At 42.7% G+C, this 7,915-nt stretch overlaps 1 protein-coding gene across 4 annotated transcripts in view; it reads right to left on the reverse strand.

The window, feature by feature from the left end:
• The window catches only part of MACC1 (MET transcriptional regulator MACC1), a 49,295-nt gene extending 41,590 nt beyond the window's left edge, over positions 1-7,705 (reverse strand). For all 4 annotated transcript variants that reach the window (XM_065583263.1, XM_042856383.2, XM_065583262.1 and 1 more), the window contains exons 1-2: positions 7,664-7,705; positions 7,125-7,343 (exon numbers count right to left, since the gene is read on the reverse strand). The gene's annotated coding sequence lies outside the window, so the exon portion shown is untranslated. The remainder of the gene's footprint in view (positions 1-7,124; positions 7,344-7,663) is intronic.
• Positions 7,706-7,915: the final 210 nt, after the last annotated feature.

Below are 7,915 nucleotides of genomic sequence, written 5' to 3' on the forward strand. Positions count from 1 at the left end.
CTAATAATAGCACTGTGCCTACTGCAGTCTGGGAGGTGTCTTGGACTAGCTGTCCCACTACAATCCCACCTCACACCCAGGGTACGTACTCAGATGGCTAGCTTAAGCCACCACCTTCACTGCCATGGGCACAATGCTACATTTAGCATGTTAGCTTGAGCAAAACTAGCATGTACGTCTACCAGAGCAGGCAATTACCTGCAGGCTAAACTTAAGTCGACTGCATCAGTTGGAAACTCAAAACAATATTGTTTTGTAATAGAATCAGCCTTTTGCTACATCAACAACTCCCCCTGCCTTAGCACAGGCTTTGCCAAAAAATAAATAGAAGTAAACACGCGTGCACTTGACTAATGGATCAACGAAAATGCTACTTCCCAGGTGGTTATCATTGGGAAACTTTTTTTTTTAAATGACTTCTTTTTTTTTTAAACCTGGAAGTGCCTTTCAAATTCTCATATGATTCATGTCTAGGTGAGCTGTTACATATTACATCCCATGGAGAATATAATCCAGCGTATTTGTACTATCACTCATAATACTGCTAATCAATCTTTTAAAAATTCAAAATATTTTCAGTGCAAGTTAGCAAACAAAATCCAGTTTGTAAAGCACTTTGAGTATTAATGATTAAAAATAAAATAAGATGGACAGTTTTTTAAAAGCAAACCTATAATCATGTTGCTTTGTATCATGCATATCTATTGTATGGCACCTAAATTCTGCAGTGACCGGCACTCTGTAAGAAGATAGCCAGTGCTACTTGAATAGAGCAGGACTCAATAGATATAATACGTGCTTGAAAACATTAGCAGGAGCTTGGGGAAGGGATTTGGAGTGACAAATCAATCAAGATGGTGGATCTGTGCATTTATGCATTTGCTTGGATAAAGAATTCAGTTTAAACCTGCTGATTGTTTGCTTGCTTCAGGCAAAACGCAGCATACAGAAAAGAAACCTGTACTAAAGAGAATTTCTTGTGGCTTGTAAACAGCGTATTTGATAACAGGATATAGAACTTCCCTATCAAAGAGGTTGGTTCAGCCATAAATCGGTTGTCATTATGTGGGTCTCCTTTGCTTTGTAGTTATGTGCTGCTATTAATTCATGTGCAAAACTCCATTTGAAATGAATGATTGATTTTAAAGTGTGGCCAATGGAATCTAAATCTGATTCAAAAGTTTACTCTTTAAGAAAAGAGTGCCTCCCGTTGGCATGAATGCTGAGTTTAGCATTCCCTACTACCCTGTCTCAATCACAGGACCTGTGGCTTCATTGGGAATCATAGATAGTCACTACTACTCTTCGTCAGGCTCTTCTGCCTGAATTTAGCCAGCAGCCATACCAGAGCTCATTTAAAGGTGCAGGCAACCCTCAACTGCCCAAAAGAACCTGGAAACACCCTCAACGAAAGCATAATTGTCCCACTGTAGGAGGCTAGGTGGTATTTTTTTAAATAGATTAAAATCTGAGTTTGTTTCCTATTACGTGGCTGTAAAGCTCTTCTATTAGAATAACTGTGTGAGTGGACTGGACAGCTTGGGAAATTGGAAATGAGGTTTTCACATCTGTCTGGCTGCCTTGACTTCAGTTTCAATGTGATGGCTGTTTGAGACCGCTAACTCATTTCTAACAGGTCACCAATCCAGGTCAGGAGTCTACATTAAAAAAACAGACTCAATAATCTCAGTAGGGAGGAGGAGGATTGACTGAGCATAGAGACTAAACCTGTTCTCCTTCAGATCACTGAACTTTCATCCCTGGATGACGTAGGGCAGCTTGCGCCATCTGAACTGTACCAGTTCTGTGAATAAAATAGAGGATTCTAGACTCCAAGCCTTGTCCAACAACTGCCTTTAGAGAAAAACTATTAAATTGGGACTAATGGATCCTTGGGTATAGGTGCACGTATTGTGATGAGTTCATCCACCCTGCTCCTCTCTCGTGCTCAGATGTTTAGTGTTGGAGGAGATCATGTTTAAAAAAAAAAGCGCTCTTTGACAATTTTTCTCTAAATTATTAGTCCATGGGTGAAACTGTTTCCCCTTAATTATATAATCTTGTGCATACTTCAGTGCTGCTGATGCTGGAATGTTTATATAAATGTATTGCCCTTGAAAAATATCCAAAGGTTTGGTATTGGGAGAGTCAGGGGGCTGTCACGAGGACATAGAGCTTGTCACTGGTAGAAAGAGGGTTGATTCTAGCCCATATCAATAGTGACCCAAAGTTGTATTAATAATATGGTAATGCTAATAATTTGCATGTGTATATAGTGCTTTTCCAAGTGTTAAATGATAAAGCTGTTGTGAGAGCTGTTCTCTGGTCTATGAAATAAGTTGGTTGCCTCAACACAGTTCCTAGTGGACAGGCACTGTTGTTTACAGTGTGAGCTAACAGCTAATAGACAAATTTAACTAAAAATGGTCTGCTCTTATTCAGAGTTTTAGGCAAACCAAGGCTGCATAGATAATGTATCGTTGTAAGTACTTATTAGACTCCTATCACTGAAGTACCTGAGTCCCTTACAAACATTAATGAATTCACCATCATCTTCCCTTTGAGGCAGGGATGTACTCCCCGGGACTGAGGCATGCAGAGATTAAACACCTTGCCCATAGTCACCCAGGAAGTTTGTGGCAGAGCCAGGGATTGACCCAAAATCTCCTGAGTCCATCTCCATTTTACCCCTGCTATGAGGATAAAATGGGGATGATATCATTTCCCTCCCTCACAGTGCTGTTGTGAGGATAAATACATTAAAGCTTGTGAGGTCTTTGGATACCTCAATAGTGAGGGGCACATAAGAACTAAAAAAAGGTTCAATATTTTAAAAACTGTAAAATGAAACTGAAGAACACACAAATGAAGTGGCAGGTCACTGTAAAACGAATATTAAGAAGGCAAGAGGAATTCTCAATTACGGATAGGCAAAAACTCATTTTTTTAAGTACAACAAGCTTTAAGCACCTCTTAGACCACCAGAGAGTAGGGAACAATCAGTGAAGATATGGAGGCTACAGAGGATGTGAATTATTTCTTTTCATCAATCTTCACTATACAGGATGGCTGAGAAATCCTCGGTGGTGCAAGGAGTAGTTGAACAGTGGTGTAACTACAATGGTGCAAGTACTGCAGTCATGCCAGAGACCATGAGGTTATTGGGGGTCCTACCAGAGGGGCTGCCAGGGAGTGCGTGGCTCACTGGTCCGCGAGGGCAGGGGGAGGCTGGGAATGGGGCCCCCCCTCCAGCCAGGGTCACTCTTGGCCCTGGACATGAGCTGCTGGCAAGGATGCACAGAGAATGCATGTGGGGGATCACAGCAATGGGGGATGAGCAGGGATGGGAGGCAACCTGGACACGGGGGCATCCATAGAGATGGAGCACTAGGTAAAAGTATCAGCTGCTTTGCATGAGGATGGGGAGGGTTGGCAGAGGGGGAATTTGAGGGGGCTAAATCAGAGCTGGGTGATTGGGGGGGGTTGGAGTAGAACTGGGTAGAGTTGGGGATCTGGATCGGAGCTGTTGAGGATGGGGCAAGGGAGTTGGAGTGGAGCTTGGTGGAGGTTTAGTCCAGAGCTGGGGGAATAGGGATGGAAGCAGAGCTGGAGGGGATCGACAGGGAACTGGGGGAGGGTTTGTGGGGGGCCTGAAACAGGGCTGAGTGGGGTGGATCAGGGCAATAATGGAGCAGGAGGGGAGTTAAAAGAGCCTGGAGAGGTGATTAGACTGGGGCTGGAGAAGATGAAGGTTGGACAGAAGGGACTAGAGAGGGGGTTGAAGGAGAGCTGGGGCAGCTAGAGCAGAGGACAAAGGGAGGAGCAGGGGGAGCTGGTGGGAAGCTATGTGGGAGCAGGTGAATGGGAGGGCTGGATTGGGACTATGGGGTAGCTAGGCATGACCTGGGGTCAGGAGGAGCAGGGAGAGGGTTTGATTAGGGCTAGAGAAGAGCTAGGCAGAAACTAGGGGGTTGGCGGTTGGATTGGGGCTATGTGGAAGCTAGAGGGTGGTAGATTTTAGAATCAGGAAGAGGGCCTGTTCTTGGCCCTGTTTATGCCACTGGAGTTAAAGCTGCCCTAAATGGGGTAGCTGAAAATGTCTCACCCTAAGATTCCCCAATAATAGGCCTATGTCTACACTGTAATTAACCCTGGGACCCTGCGAGGTGGGAGGGTCCTAGAGCTCAGGCTGCAGCCAGAGCCTGAATGCCTACACCCCAATTAGCCCCACAACCTGAGCCCGAGCCAGCTGGCATGGACCCACTGCGGGTGTCTAATTGCAGTGTAGACATACCCTTAGGCTAGCATAGAGCCAGCACAGTCAACTATGTCCTCCATCCCAATATACAGGGAAAGAGAGGCTGAGGCTGAACATGCTATGTTCAGGCAGTCCCAGCCAGCAAAACAGATCCTTTGGAGCCATTGCATGCTGGTGCAGCTTGGAGCAGCCCCAAGTCTGCTCCCACTTGTGCCAGAGGCTGATCCAGACCTCAGTTCCTCCTAGAATCTTGGATGTCAGAGGTGGTGGACCTGTTCCAGTTCACCTGAGAATTCAGCCCCTTTTGTTTTAAGGGGATCCTATAGTGGAGTGATATTTTGGGGGAAACTCCCGACATTTAATGATTCTGGGCCCTGTTTTATCTTAAGAAATTCTATTTACAGTAGAGTACCCCAGCAACTGGGCTTCTTACTCAATGTATCTACATCTATTCATAATGTACATATACTTGTAAACTCCGAAAGAGGAGGAGAGAAGTGAGATGGTCATATTTAATGACCCAAATTATTTAGGTTAATTAAAGCTCAAAAAGAGGTGAGTAATTCAGAAGGGCCTAACACAACTAGGTAACTGGGCAACACAGAAGATTAAATTCACAGCAGATAAGTGCTTGGAAAGGCACTTTTGAAAGCAACAAATTAAATTACTGATACACACTGATGGATTCTGAATGAACTGTAACATCTCAGGAAAAGTCAAAATGTCATTATGAGCAATTTAATGAGGGTATTTGGTCAATGTGTAAGTGAATAAGATGTTAGGCTGTATTAGAAAGTGGACAAAAAATAATAAGGAAAATATTATAGAGCCATTACTGTAGACAAATTGATGTATAGCCCTATTTTACTGTAGAATTCAGTTTCTGGGAAGGACATTTCAGTAAACACATGGCCAAAGTAGAAAACATACAGAGACATATAAGAAAAAGGATGAGAGTGGAGGGAGGGGGTTTCCATATCAGGAGATATTTTAAAGAGACATTGCACACAGTTCCTCATGACTAAGGCTACAATTTTGTCATGGATGTTTTTAATAAAAGTCATGGACAGATCACGGGCAATAAACAAAAATTAACAGAAGCCATGACCTGTCCTGACTTTTACTAAAAACATCCATGACAAAATGGGGAGGAAGGAGGGTCCAGCACCCTGCCCCCCAGCATGCAAAGGCAGGGAGCTGCAGCCCCCTGCTCCTACCCAGTGGCTGGGAGGGACACCTGACCGCAGGGCTAGGAGCTAGGGGTGGATCTCCGGCTGCTCTGCAGGGCTGGCTGACTGCTCAGGCCTGATCAAGCGTCTTTTCAGTTAGTGACATCCATTTTTTGCTACTGGGTGAGCTCCTTATGTTTCCCCATCCTGTGGACCCTTGAAGTTCAAGGGTGGAGATTTGACCACAGAGATCAATGCAAGAATTTATATCAGGATGAGCCAATGTAGTCCTTCTGGGAATTTGAACTACTACTTGGTGTGGAAAAAGAAGAGGAGATATGACAGAGAATTATACACAAGTGTGAATGGCAGAGGAAAAGTCAAACGCTCCCATTTATCTTTCCATTAATAAAGGACAATGGAACATTAAACTTTAAAAGACAACACATTTAAGTAGATAATAGGACTTTGAATCCAATATATAATTAGCCTCGTTAACACAGTGCCACAGCATATCATTGTGGTAAATAACCACAATGCCAGTGCCAGTCCATTTTTTTTAATGTTGCTCAGGGAAATAGTATTTTATACCCTAAAGCAAAATGATTACCAGCTCTTATCATCCCCATTAACTCCCCCCAATGCTTCCCCCATGGTGTAGTGCTATGCAATTAGGTAGAGCATGTGAGTTTTACACCTTCCACAGGAGTATCTGGCACTGGCTGTTGTGAAGGACAAGATATCAGATCAGATATCAGACTATCTTCCTAAAATCCACTAAAGATAGGGTATTTAGTTCTAGAAATATTTGGGAGGCAAAGTGCATATTGCTGTTCAATATTTCATAATGAAAGCTGGTCAAAACAAAAAAAACCACAAATATTTCATATTTGATTTAGTATTTTTACCAAAATTCAAACTTTCAGATTTTGTTATTAATTTCCCCTCCCCCCCCAGTTTTTTGTTGAAATCAGAAACTTTGACCAGCTCTACTCATAATGTTTTAGTTATGCAAATATCCCTTCATTTTCTGTCAGTGTTTTCCTTCTTTACTCTTGAGGATATTTAGCTTTTAGATGTTTTTCCTTTCTTTAATGTTCATATCTATACATTTTCTTTACTGCCATCTTTTTGGCCTCTGAGATTATTATTTTTTTGTTTGTTTCTAATCAGTATGATTCTGGGATTCTTCAAATGTAATTGACTTGGATTTGTAACTAGGGGCTCTAAAACGGGGGAGGGGGTGGTTACGTGGGGGGTTGCAAACTGTCAGCTCTGTGGGGCTGACAGCCCCGAGTCCCATTAAATTAAATCCCCACCCCACCCTGTTTTTAATTTATATGGGGGTTTACACTTAAAGGCTTGCTGTGTGAAAGCGGTCACCAGTACAAAAAGTTAGAAAACCACTTCTAATCCAAAGCCTGTTGAAGCCAACAGGAGTCTTTCCATTGACTCCAGTGGACTTTGGCTATGACCATTAAAAGTGACCACTAACAAATGAGTAATGACTTTACTCCATCGGATTCATGAAGGCCGAACAGCCTCCTATAACATATTGGTTTATGAAATTGCACCATCTTCCCCCAATATTTTCTAGGTTCTCAGTCTCTTCCCACCCTAATATCCAAGCACCTCACAACATTTAAAATAGAAATAACAATAACAAAGTTAATTTAAAAAAAAAGCAAAACACTTACTGTTATAGAAACAAGCAGCAACTGCTTTCGTTCAGGTCCAAATTATGACATTGTTTGGGAGGTTTGCAATGTATAAAGCGTGTCCATTTCCGTGCTGGCTTTGAAGAATGTCACTACAACAGGGTTAGGTTAGCTGAACCGCACACACCTTGTGTCTCTCAGGGCTTGTGAGCAATGCCCTCTGGGACTTGCAGTCCTTCTTCTGCTGCTTAGCACCACCTGTTTAAACAGATTATGGGGACAGCAGAAACTACATTACCCATAATTGCTTTCAGTTTATTTCTGATTATACCTGAAACCAGGAGAGCAGGTCTGGCTGCTGGAGTTTCGCCTTAGGGAGGGAGAGAAAGAAGCAAGTGGGAAAGGGAAAGTAACATATGCTCAGTTTGTGCATTTGGAAGACGTTCTGTGCCATGCTGAAGATATATAGAGCTCTCTGGAAGAGGCAGATAAGGGGAGTGTTGGGATAAAGCTCTAGTGTTGAATTTAGAAACAATTAACTTCAAAGTAAATAATACAACATCCAAAATAGCACAAACCTGCATAACTGCTTCTGCCTCTATCTGTGCGAAAGACACACTCTCAGCTACTGAATGAGCTCAGCTAGGGGTGGCTCCAAAACCTTTAGTCATCAACTGAGGCGGAAATGCAGAAATATATTCCAGGAAAGAGAACAGAGCCTTTCTGACCCCATGTTTCTTGACAAAACAGATGAAAAGATTCCAAGATTAAAAGTTCATGGAGTTTTCTTAATCATCGCAACAAATTAATATATGAAGACTTTATTAGAC

This window comes from Chrysemys picta, chromosome 2, assembly GCF_011386835.1.
Source record: "Chrysemys picta bellii isolate R12L10 chromosome 2, ASM1138683v2, whole genome shotgun sequence".
NCBI lineage: Eukaryota > Metazoa > Chordata > Testudines > Emydidae > Chrysemys > Chrysemys picta.